Source organism: Phyllobates terribilis, unplaced genomic scaffold, assembly GCF_046119375.1.
Source record: "Phyllobates terribilis strain yellow unplaced genomic scaffold, ASM4611937v1 Scaffold_2__4_contigs__length_985480577, whole genome shotgun sequence".
NCBI lineage: Eukaryota > Metazoa > Chordata > Amphibia > Anura > Dendrobatidae > Phyllobates > Phyllobates terribilis.
In genome coordinates, this window is record NW_027362762.1 from 983,345,678 (window position 1) to 983,359,588 (window position 13,911).

Here is a 13,911-nt window from a genome sequence, read left to right on the forward strand (position 1 = left end):
CCACACACAATGCTCAGCCTCATCAGGAGCATGCCCAGGCATTCTAGGGAAGTCATACAGGCACGTGGAGGCCACACACAATACTAAGCCTCATCAGGAGCATGCCCAGGCATTGTAGGGAGGTCATACAGGCACGTGGAGGCCACACACAATACTCAGCCTCATCAGGAGCATGCCCAGGCGTTGTAGGGAGGTCATACAGGCACGTGGAGGCCACACACAATACTCAGCCTCATCAGTAGCATGCCCAGGCGTTGTAGGGAGGTCATACAGGCACGTGGAGTCCACACACAATACTGAGCCTCATCAGGAGCATGCCCAGGCGTTGTAGGGAGGTCATACAGGCACGTGGAGGCCACACACAATACTGAGCCTCATCAGGAGCATGCCCAGGCGTTGTAGGGAGGTCATACAGGCACGTGGAGGCCACACACAATACTCAGCCTCATCAGGAGCATGGCCAGGCGTTTTAGGGAGGTCATACAGGCACGTGGAGGCCACACACAATACTCAGCCTCATCAGGAGCATGCCCAGGCATTGTAGGGAGGTCATACAGGCACGTGGAGGCCACACACAATACTCAGCCTCATCAAGAGCATGGCCAGGCGTTGTAGGGAGGTCACACAGGCACGTGGAGGCCACACACAATACTCAGCCTCATCAGGAGCATGCCCAGGCGTTGTAGGGAGGTCATACAGGCACGTGGAAGCCACACACAATACTGAGCCTCATCAGGAGCATGCCCAGGCGTTGTAGGGAGGTCATACAGGCACGTGGAGGCCACACACAATACTCAGCCTCATTGTGACTTGTTTTAAGGACATTACATCACAGTTGGATCGGCCTGTAGTGGGTTTTTCCACTGTAATTTTGGGGGTGACTCCACATCCAGGCCTCCATTGGTTAATAAATGTGATTTTCATTGATGATTTTTGTGTGATTTTGTTGTCAGCACATTCAGCTTCTACAGAACAAAGTATTCAATGAGAAGATTTCATCCATTCAGATCTAGGAGGGGGGATTTCAGGGGTCCCTTTAGTTTTTTGAGCAGTGTATATATATATCCCCCTCCTGTATATATATCCCCCTCCCGTATATATATATATCCCCCTCCTGTATATATATATCCTCCTGTATATATATCCCCTCCTGTATATATATCCCCTCCTGTATATATATATCCCCTACTGTATATAAATCCTCCTCCTGTATATATATATCCCCCTCCTGTATATATATCCCCCTCCTGTATATATATATCCCCCTCCTGTATATATATATCCTCCTCCTGTATATATATATATATCCCCCTCCTGTATATATATCCCCTCCTATATATATATATCCCCCTCCTGTATATATATATCCCCCTCCTGTATATATATATCCTCCTCCTGTATATATATCCCCCTCCTGTATATATATCCCCCTCCTGTATACATATCCCCCTCCTGTATATATATATCCCCCTCCTGTATATATATATATCCCCCTCCTGTATATATATCCCCATCCTGTATATATATATCCCCTCCTGTATATATATCCCCCTCCTGTATATATATATCCCCCTCCTGTATATATATATCCCCTCCTGTATATATATATCTCCCTCCTGTATATATATATCCCCTCCTGTATATATATATCCCCCTCCTGTATATATATATCCCCCTCCTGTTTACATATCCCCCTCCTGTATATATATCCCCCTCCTGTATATATATCCCCCTCCTGTATACATATCCCCCTCCTGTATATATATATCCCCCTCCTGTATATATATATATATCCCCCTCCTGTATATATATCCCCATCCTGTATATATATATCCCCTCCTGTATATATATATCTCCGTCCTGTATATATATATCCCCTCCTGTATATATAAATCCCCCTCCTGTATATATATATCCACCTCCTGTATATATATATCCCCCTCCTGTATACATATCCCCCTCCTGTATATATATCCCCCTCCTGTATATATATCCCCCTCTTGTATATATATATCCCCCTCCTGTACATATATATCCTCCTCCTGTATATATATCCTCCTCCTGTATATATATCCCCCTCCTGTATATATATATACCCCTCCTGTATATATATCCCCTCCTGTATATATATATCCCCCTCCTGTATATATATATCCCCTCCTGTATATATATATCCCCCTCCTGTATATATATATCCCCTTCTGTATATATATCCCCCTCCTGTATATATATATCCCCTCCTGTATATATATCCCCCTCATGTATATATATATCCCCTCCTGTATATATATATATCCCCTCCTGTATATATATATATATATCCCCTCCTGTATATATATCCCCCTCCTGTATATATATATCCCCTCCTGTATATATATATATCCCCTCCTGTATATATATATATCCCCCTCCTGTATATATATATCCTCCTCCTGTATATATATCCTCCTCCTGTATATATATCCCCCTCCTGTATATATATATCCCCCTCCTGTATATATATCCCCTCCTGTATATATATATCCCCCCTATATATATATATCCCCTCCTGTATATATATATCCCCCTCCTGTATTTATATATCCCCCTCCTGTATATATATCCCTCTCCTGTATATATATATCCCCCTCCTGTATATATATATCCCCTTCTGTATATATATCCCCCTCCTGTATATATATATCCCCTCCTGTATATATATATCCCCCTCCTGTATATATATATCCCCTTCTGTATATATATCCCCCTCCTGTATATATATATCCCCTCCTGTATATGTATCCCCCTCCTGTATATATATCCCCTCCTGTATATATATATATCCCCTCCTGTATATATATATCCCCTTCTGTATATATATATATATATCCCCCTCCTGTATATATATATCCCCCTCCTGTATATATATCCTCCTCCTGTATATATATCCCCTCCTGTATATATATATATCCCCTCCTGTATATATATCCCCTCCTGTATATTTATCCTCCTCCTGTATATATATCCCCTCCTGTATATATATATCCCCCTCCTGTATATATATACCCTCCTGTATATATATCCCCCTCCTGTATATATATCCCCTCCTGTATATATATATCCCCTCCTGTATATATATCCCCTCCTGTATATATATATCCCCTTCTGTATATATATATATATCCTCCTCCTGTATATATATCCCCCTCCTGTATATATATATCCCCCTCCTGTATATATATCCCCTCCTGTATATATATATCCCCTTCTGTATAAATATATATATCCTCCTCCTGTATATATATCCCCCTCCTGTATATATATATCCCCTTCTGTATATATATATATATCCTCCTCCTGTATATATATCCCCCTCCTGTATATATATATCCCCCTCCTGTATATATATCCCCTCCTGTATATATATCCTCCTCCTGTATATATATCCCCTCCTGTATATATATATCCCCCTCCTGTATATATATATACCCTCCTGTATATATATCCCCCTCCTGTATATATATCCCCTCCTGTATATATATATCCCCTCCTGTATATATATATCCCCTCCTGTATATATATCCCCTCCTGTATATATATATCCCCCTCCTGTATATATCCCCTCCTGTATATATATATATATATATCCCCTCCTGTATATATATATCCCCTCCTGTATATATATATATATATATATATATATCCCCCTCCTGTATATATATATCCCCTCCTGTATATATATATATATCCCCTCCTGTATATATATATCCCCCTCCTGTATATATCCCCTCCTGTATATATATATATATATCCCCTCCTGTATATATATATATCCCCCTCCTGTATATATATACCCTCCTGTATATATATATATATATATATATATCCCCCTCCTGTATATATATATCCCCTCCTGTATATATATATATATCCACTCCTGTATATATATATATCCCCTCCTGTATATAAATATCCCCCTCCTGTATATATATATCCTCCTGTATATATATATATCCTCCTCCTGTATATATATCCCCTCCTGTACATATATATATCCCCCTCGTGTATATATATCCCCCTCCTGTATATATATCCCCCTCCTGTATATATATATCCCCCTCCTGTATATATATATATCCCCCTAGTGTATATATATCCCCCTCCTGTATATATATCCCCTCCTGTATATATATATCCCCCTCCTGTATATATATATCCCCCTCCTGTATATATATATACCCTCCTGTATATATATATATCCCCTCCTGTATATATATCCCCTCCTGAATATATATATATCCCCCTCCTGTATATATATATCCCTCCTGTATATATATCCCCTCCTGTATATATATATATCCCCTCCTGTATATATATATCCCCCTCCTGTATATATATATATCCCCCTCCTGTATATATATATCCCCTCCTGTATATATATCCCCTCCTGTATATATATATCCCCTCCTGTATATATATCCCCTCCTGTATATATATATCCCCCTCCTGTATATATATCCCCCTCCTGTATATATATATCCCCCTCCTGTATATATATATCCCCTCATGTATATATATATCCCCTCCTGTATATATATCCCCTCCTGTATATATATATATCCCCCTCCTGTATATATATATATCCCTCCTGTATATATATATCCCCCTCCTGTATATATATCACCTCCAATATATATATATCCCCCTCCTGTATATATATATCCCCTCCTGTATATATATATCCCCCTCCTGTATATATATCCACTCCTGTATATATATATCCCCCTCCTGTATATATATATCCCCCTCCTGTATATATATCCCCCTCCTGTATATATATATATCCCCCTCCTGTATATATATCCCCTCCTGTATATATATATCCCCCTCCTGTATATATATATCCCCCTCCTGTATATATATCCCCCTCCTGTATATATATATCCCCCTCCTGTATATATATATCCCCTCATGTATATATATATCCCCTCCTGTATATATATCCCCTCCTGTATATATATATCCCCCTCCTGTATATATATATATCCCTCCTGTATATATATATCCCCCTCCTGTATATATATCACCTCCAATATATATATATCCCCCTCCTGTATATATATATCCCCTCCTGTATATATATATCCCCCTCCTGTATATATATCCCCTCCTGTATATATATATCCCCCTCCTGTATATATATATCCCCCTCCTGTATATATATATCCCCTCCTCTATATATATATATATCCCCCTCCTGTATATATATATATCCCCCTCCTGTATATATATCCCCTCCTGTATATATATATCCCCCTCCTGTATATATATATCCCCCTCCTGTATATATATATATATCCCCCCTGTATATATATATCCCCTCCTGTATATATATATCCCCCTCCTGTATTTATATATCCCCTCCTGTATATATATCCCCTTCTGTATATATATCCCCCTCCTGTATATATATATATCCCCCCTGTATATATATATCCCCCCCTGTATATATATCCCTCTCCTGTATATATATTCCCTCCTGTATATATATCCCCCTCCTGTATATATATTTCCCCTCCTGTATATATATCCCCTTCTGTATATATATCCCCCTCCTGTATATATATATCCCCCTGTATATATATATCTCCTCCTGTATATATATCCCCCTCCTGTATATATATATCCCCTCCTGTATATATATCCCCCTCCTGTATATATATATATATATCCCCTCCTGTATATATATCCCCTCCTGTATATATATATCCCCCTCCTGTATATATATCCCCCTCCTGTATATATATATATATATATCCCCTCCTGTATATATATCCCCTCCTGTATATATATATCCCCCTCCTGTATATATATCCCCCTCCTGTATATATATATCCCCTCCTGTATATATCCCCTCCTGTATATATATATATCCCCTCTGTATATATATCCCCCCTGTATATATATATCCCCTCCTGTATATATATATATATATCCCCTCCTGTATATATATATATCCCCTCCTGTATATATATATCCCCCTCCTGTATATATATCCCCTTCTGTATATATATCCCCCTCCTGTATATATATATCCCCCCTGTATATATATATCCCCCCCTGTATATATATATCCCCTCCTGTATATATATATCCCCCTCCTGTATATATATATCCAGTCCTGTATATATATATATATATATCCCCTTCTGTATATATATCCCCCTCCTGTATATATATCCCTCTCCTGTATATATATATATCCCCTCCTGTATATATATCCCCCACCTGTATACATATATCCCCCTCCTGTATATATATATCCCCTCCTGTATATATATATATATATATATATCCCCTCCTGTATATATATATCCCCCTCCTGTATATATATATATATCCCCCTCCTGTATATATATATCCCTCTCCTGTATATATATATATATATCCCCCTCCTGTATATATATCCCCCTCCTGTATATATATATATCCCCTCCTGTATATATATCCCCTCCTGTATATATATCCCCCTCCTGTATATATATATCCCCTCCTGTACATATATCCCCCTCCTGTATATATATATCCCCCTCCTGTATATATGTATCCCCCTCCTGTATATATATCCCCTCCTGTATATATATATATATATATATATATCCCCCTCCTGTATATATATCCCCTCCTGTATACATATATATCCCCCTCCTGTATATATATCCTCCTGCTGTATATATATATCCCCCTCCTGTATATATATCCCCCTCCTGTATATATATATATGTCCCCCTCCTGTATATATATATCCTCCTCCTGTATATATATATCCCCCTCCTTTATATATATATATATATCCCCCTCCTGTATATATATCCCCTCCTGTATATATATATCCCCCTCCTGTATATATATCCCCCTCCTGTATACATATATATCCCCCTCCTGTATATATATCCCCCTCCTGTATATATATATCCCCCTCGTGTATATATATCCCCCTCCTGTATATATATATCCCCCTCCTGTATATATATATCCTCCTCCTGTATATATATCCCCCTCCTGTATATATATCCCCCCCTGTATATATATATATCCCCTCCTGTATATATATATCCCCCTCCTGTATGTATATATCCCCCTCCTGTATATATATATATATCCGCCTCCTGTATATATATCCCCCTCCTGTATATATATATATATATCCCCCTCCTGTATACATATCCCCCTCCTGTATATATATATCCCCCTCCTGTATATATATATATCCCGCTCCTGTATATATATCCCCCTCCTGTATATATATATCCCCTCCTGTATATATATCCCCCTCCTGTATATATATCCCCCTCCTGTATATATATATCCCCTCCTGTATATATATATCTCCCTACTGTATATATATATCCCCTCCTGTATATATATATCCCCCTCCTGTATACATATCCCCCTCCTGTATATATATCCCCCTCCTGTATACATATCCCCCTCCTGTATATATATATCCCCCTCCTGTATACATATATATCCCCCTCCTGTATATATATCCCCCTTCTGTATATATATATCCCCTCCTGTATATATATATCTCCCTCCTGTATATATATATCCCCTCCTGTATATATAAATCCCCCTCCTGTATATATATATCCCCCTCCTGTATATATATATATATCCCCCTCCTGTATACATATCCCCCTCCTGTATATATATCCCCCTCCTGTATATATATATCCCCCTCCTGTATATATATATCCTCCTCCAGTATATGTATCCTCCTCCTGTATATATATCCCCCTCCTGTATATATATATCCCCCTCCTGTATATATATCCCCTCCTGTATATATATATATATCCCCCTCCTGTATATATATATATCCCCTCCTGTATATATATATCCCCCTCCTGTATATATATATATCCCCTCCTGTATATATATCCCCCTCCTGTATATATATATCCTCCTCCTGTATATATATATCCCCCTCCTGTATATATATCCCCCTCCTGTATATATATATCCCCCTCCTGTATATATATATCCTCCTCCTGTATATATATATCCCCCTCCTGTATATATATATATATATATATATCCCCCTCCTGTATATATATCCCCTCCTGTATATATATATCCCCCTCCTGTATATATATATCCCCCTCCTGTATACATATATATCCCCCTCCTGTATATATATCCCCCTCCTGTATATATATATCCCCCTCCTGTATATATATCCCCCTCCTGTATATATATATCCCCCTCCTGTATATATATATCCTCCTCCTGTATATATATCCCCCTCCTGTATATATATCCCCTCCTGTATAAATATATATCCCCTCCTGTATATATATATCCCCCTCCTGTATGTATATATCCCCCTCCTGTATATATATATATCCCCTCCTGTATATATATCCCCCACCTGTATATATATATATATACCCCTCCTGTATACATATCCCCCTCCTGTATATATATATCCCCTCCTGTATACATATATATATCCCCCTCCTGTATATATATCCCCCTCCTGTATATATATATCCCCTCCTGTATATATATCCCCCTCCTGTATATATATATCCCCCTCCTGTATATATATATCCCCTCCTATATATATATATCTCCCTCCTGTATATATATATCCCCTCCTGTATATATATATCCCCCTCCTGTATATATATCCCCCTCCTGTATACATATCCCCCTCCTGTATATATATCCCCCTCCTGTATATATATATCCCCCTCCTGTATATATATCCCCCTCCTGTATATATATATATCCCCTCCTGTATATATATATCTCCCTCCTGTATATATATATATCCCCTCCTGTATATATAAATCCCCCTCCTGTATATATATATCCCCCTCCTGTATACATATCCCCCTCCTGTATATATATCCCCCTCCTGTATATATATCCCCCTCCTGTATATATATATCCCCCTCCTGTATGTATATATCCTCCTCCAGTATATATATCCTCCTCCTGTATATATATCCCCCTCCTGTATATATATATCCCCCTCCTGTATATATATCCCCTCCTGTATATATATATCCCCCTCCTGTATATATATATCCCCTCCTGTATATATATATCCCCCTCCTGTGTATATATATATATCCCCTCCTGTATATATATCCCCCTCCTGTATATATATATCCCCTCCTGTATATATATATCTCCCTCCTGTATATATATATCCCCTCCTGTATATTTATATCCCCCTCCTGTATACATATCCCCCTCCTGTATATATATCCCCCTCCTGTATATATATCCCCTCCTGTATATATATCTCCCTCCTGTATATATATCTCCCTCCTGTATATATATATCCCCCTCCTGTATATATATCCCCCTCCTGTATATATATCCCCCTCCTGTATATATATATGCCCCTCCTGTATATATATCTCCCTCCTGTATATATATCTCCCTCCTGTATATATATATCCCCCTCCAGTATATATATCCCCCTCCTGTATATATATCCCCCTCCTGTATACATATCCCCCTCCTGTATATATATATCCCCCTCCTGTATATATATCCCCCTCCTGTATTTATATCCCCCTCCTGTATATATATATCCCCTCCTGTATATATATATCTCCCTCCTGTATATATATATCCCCTCCTGTATATATAAATCCCCCTCCTGTATATATATCCCCCTCCTGTATATATATATCCCCCTCCTGTATACATATCCCCCTCCTGTATATATATCCCCCTCCTGTATATATATATCCCCCTCCTGTATATATATCCCCTCCTGTATATATATCCCCTCCTGTATATATATCCCCCTCCTGTATATATATATCCTCCTGTATATATTCCCCTCCTGTATATATATATCCCCCTCCTGTATATATATCCCCTCCTGTATATATATATCCCCCTCCTGTATATATATATCCTCCTCCTGTATATATATCCCCCTCCTGTATATATATATCCTCCTCCTGTATATATATATCCCCTCCTGTATATATATCCCCTCCTGTATATATATATCCCCTCCTGTATATATATATCCTCCTCCTGTATATATATCCTCCTCCTGTATATAAATCCCCCTCCTGTATATATATATCCCCCTCCTGTATATATATCCCCTCCTGTATATATATATCCCCCTCCTGTATATATATATCCCCTCCTGTATATATATATCCCCCTCCTGTATATATATATCCCCTCCTGTATATATAGCCCCCTCCTGTATATATATATCCCCTCCTGTATATATATCCCCCTCCTGTATATATATATCCCCTCCTGTATATATATATCCCCTCCTGGATATATATATCTCCCTCCTGTGTATATATATATATATATATATATCCCTCCTGTATATATATATCCCCCTCCTGTATATATATATCCTCCTCCTGTATATATATCCTCCTCCTGTATATATATCCCCTCCTGTATATATATATCCCCTCCTGTATATATATATCCCCTCCTGTATATATATCCCCCTCCTGTATATATATATCCCCTCCTTTATATATATATCCCCTCCTGTATATATATATCCCCTCCTGTATATATATATCCCCTCCTGTATATATATATATCCCCCTCCTGTATATATCCCCTCCTGTATATATATATATATATATATATATATATATATATCTCCCCCTCCTGTATATATATATCCCCTCCTGTATATATATATATATATATATATATATCCCCTCCTGTATATATATATCCCCCTCCTGTATATATCCCCTCCTGTATATATATATCCCCTCCTGTATATATATCCCCTCCTGTATATATATATTCCCTCCTGTATATATATCCCCTCCTGTATATATATCTATATCTATCCCCTCCTGTATATATATATCCCCTCCTGTATATATATATATATATCCCCCTCCTGTATATATATATCCCCTCCTGTATATATATCCCCTCCTGTATATATATATATCCCCCTCCTGTAAATATATATCCTCCTCCTGTATATATATATATCTCCTCCTGTATATATATATCCCCTCCTGTATATATCCCCTCCTGTATATATATATATATATATCCCCCTCCAGCATATATATCCCCTCCTGTATATATATACCCCTCCTGTATATATCCCCTTCTGTATATACATATATATCTCCCTCCTGTATATATATTCCCTCCTGTATATATATATATACCCCTCCTGTATATATATCCCCTCCTGTATATATATATCCCCTCCTGTATATATATCCCCTCCTGTATATATATCCCCTCCTGTATATATATATCCCCCTCCTGTATATATATCCCCTCCTGTATATATATCCCCCTCCTGTATATATATCCCCCTCCTGTATATATATATATCCCCCTCCTGTATATATATCCCCTCCTGTATATATATATCCCCCTCCTGTATATATATATCCCCCTCCTGTAAATATATATCCCCTCCTGTATATATATCCCTCCTGTATATATATCCCCTCCTGTATATATATCCCCCTCCTGTATATATATCCCCCTCCTGTATATATATATATCCCCCTCCTGTATATATATCCCCTCCTGTATATATATATCCCCCTCCTGTATATATATATCCCCCTCCTGTATACATATATCCCCCTCCTGTATTTATATATCCCCTCCTGTATATATATATAGAATCATAGAATGGTAGAGTTGGAAGGGACCTCCTGGGTCATCTGGTCCAACCCCCTGCTCAAAGCAGGATTCACTAGATCATCTCAGACAGATGTCTGTCCAGCCTCTGTTTGAAGACGTCCATTGAAGGGGAACTCACCACCTCTCGTGGCAGCCTGTTCCACTCATTGATCTCCTCACTGTCAAAAAGTTTTTTCTAATATCTAATCTGTGTCTCCTCCCATTCAGTTTCATCCCATTGCTTCTAGTCTTTCCTTGTGCAAATGAGAATAAAGATGATCCTTCTACAATGTGACAGCCCTTGACATATTTGTAGACAGCTATTAAGTCTCCTCTCAGTCTTCTTTTTTGCAAGCTAAACATTCCCAAATCCTGCAACCGTTCCTCATAGGACATGGTTTGCAGACCAGTCACCATTCTGGTCGCTCTTCTCTGAACTTGCTCCAGTTTGTCGATGTCTTTTTTAAAATGTGGTGCCCAAAACTGTACACAGTATTCCAGATGAGGTCTGACCAAAGAGATATATATATATCCCCTCCTGTATATATATATCCCCCTCCTGTATATATATATCCCCTCCTGTATATATATCCCCCTCCTGTATATATATCCCTCCTGTATATATATCCCCTCCTGTATATATATATCCCCCTCCTGTATATATATCCCCTCCTGTATATATATATCCCCCTCCTGTATATATATATCCCCCTCCTGTATATATATCCCCTCCTGTATTTATGTATCCCCTCCTGTATATATATATCCCCTCCTGTATATACATATCCCCCTCCTGTATATATATATCCCCTCCTGTATATATATATCCCCCTCCTGTATATATATCCCTCCTGTATATATATCCCCTCCTGTATATATATATCCCCTCCTGTATATATATATCCCCCTCCTGTATATATATATCCCCTCCTGTATATATATCCCCTGCTGTATATATATATCCCCTCCTGTATATATATCCCTCCTGTATATATATCCCCTCCTGTATATATATATCCCCTCCTGTATATATATATCCCCCTCCTGTATATATATATCCCCTCCTGTATATATATCCCCATCCTGTATATATATATCCCCTCCTGTATATATATATCCCCCTCCTGTATATATATATCCCCTCCTGTATATATATCCCCTCCTGTATATATATATCCCCCTCCTGTATATATATATATCCCCTCCTGTATATATATCCCCTGCTGTATATATATATCCCCTCCTGTATATATATCCCCATCCTGTATATATATATCCCCCTCCTGTATATATATATCCCCCTCCTGTATATATATATCCCCTCCTGTATATATATCCCCTCCTGTATATATATATCCCCCTCCTGTATATATATATATCCCCTCCTGTATATATATCCCCTGCTGTATATATATATCCCCTCCTGTATATATATCCCCTCCTATATATATATATATCCCCCTCCTGTATATATATCCCCCTCCTGTATATATCCCCCTCCTGTATATATATATTCCCCTCCTGTATATATATATCCCCTCCTGTATATATATCCCCTCCTGTATATATATATATCCCCCTCCTGTATATATATCCCCCTCCTGTATATATATATCCTCCTCCTGTATATATATATATCCCCCTCCTGTATATATATCCCCCTCCTGTATATATCCCCCTCCTGTATATATATATCCCCCTCCTGTATATATATCCCCTCCTGTATATATATATATCCCCCTCCTGTATATATATCCCCTCCTGTATATATATATCCCCCTCCTGTATATATATCCCCTCCTGTATATATATATATCCCCCTCCTGTATATATATCCCCTCCTGTATATATATCCCCCTCCTGTATATATATATCCCCTCCTGTATATATATATCCCCCTCCTGTATATATATATCCCCCTCCTGTATATATATATCCCCTCCTGTATATATATATCACCCTCCTGTATATATATATATATATCCCCCTCCTGTATATATATCCCCTCCTGTATATATATCCCCTCCTGTATATATATCCTCCTCCTGTATATATATATCCCCTCCTGTATATATATATCCCCTCCTGTATATATATATCCCCCTCCTGTATATATATATCCCCCTCCTGTATATATATATCCCCTCCTGTATATATATCCCCTCCTGTATATATATATCCCCTCCTGTATATATATATCCCCTCCTGTATATATATATCCCCCTCCTGTATATATATATCCCCCTC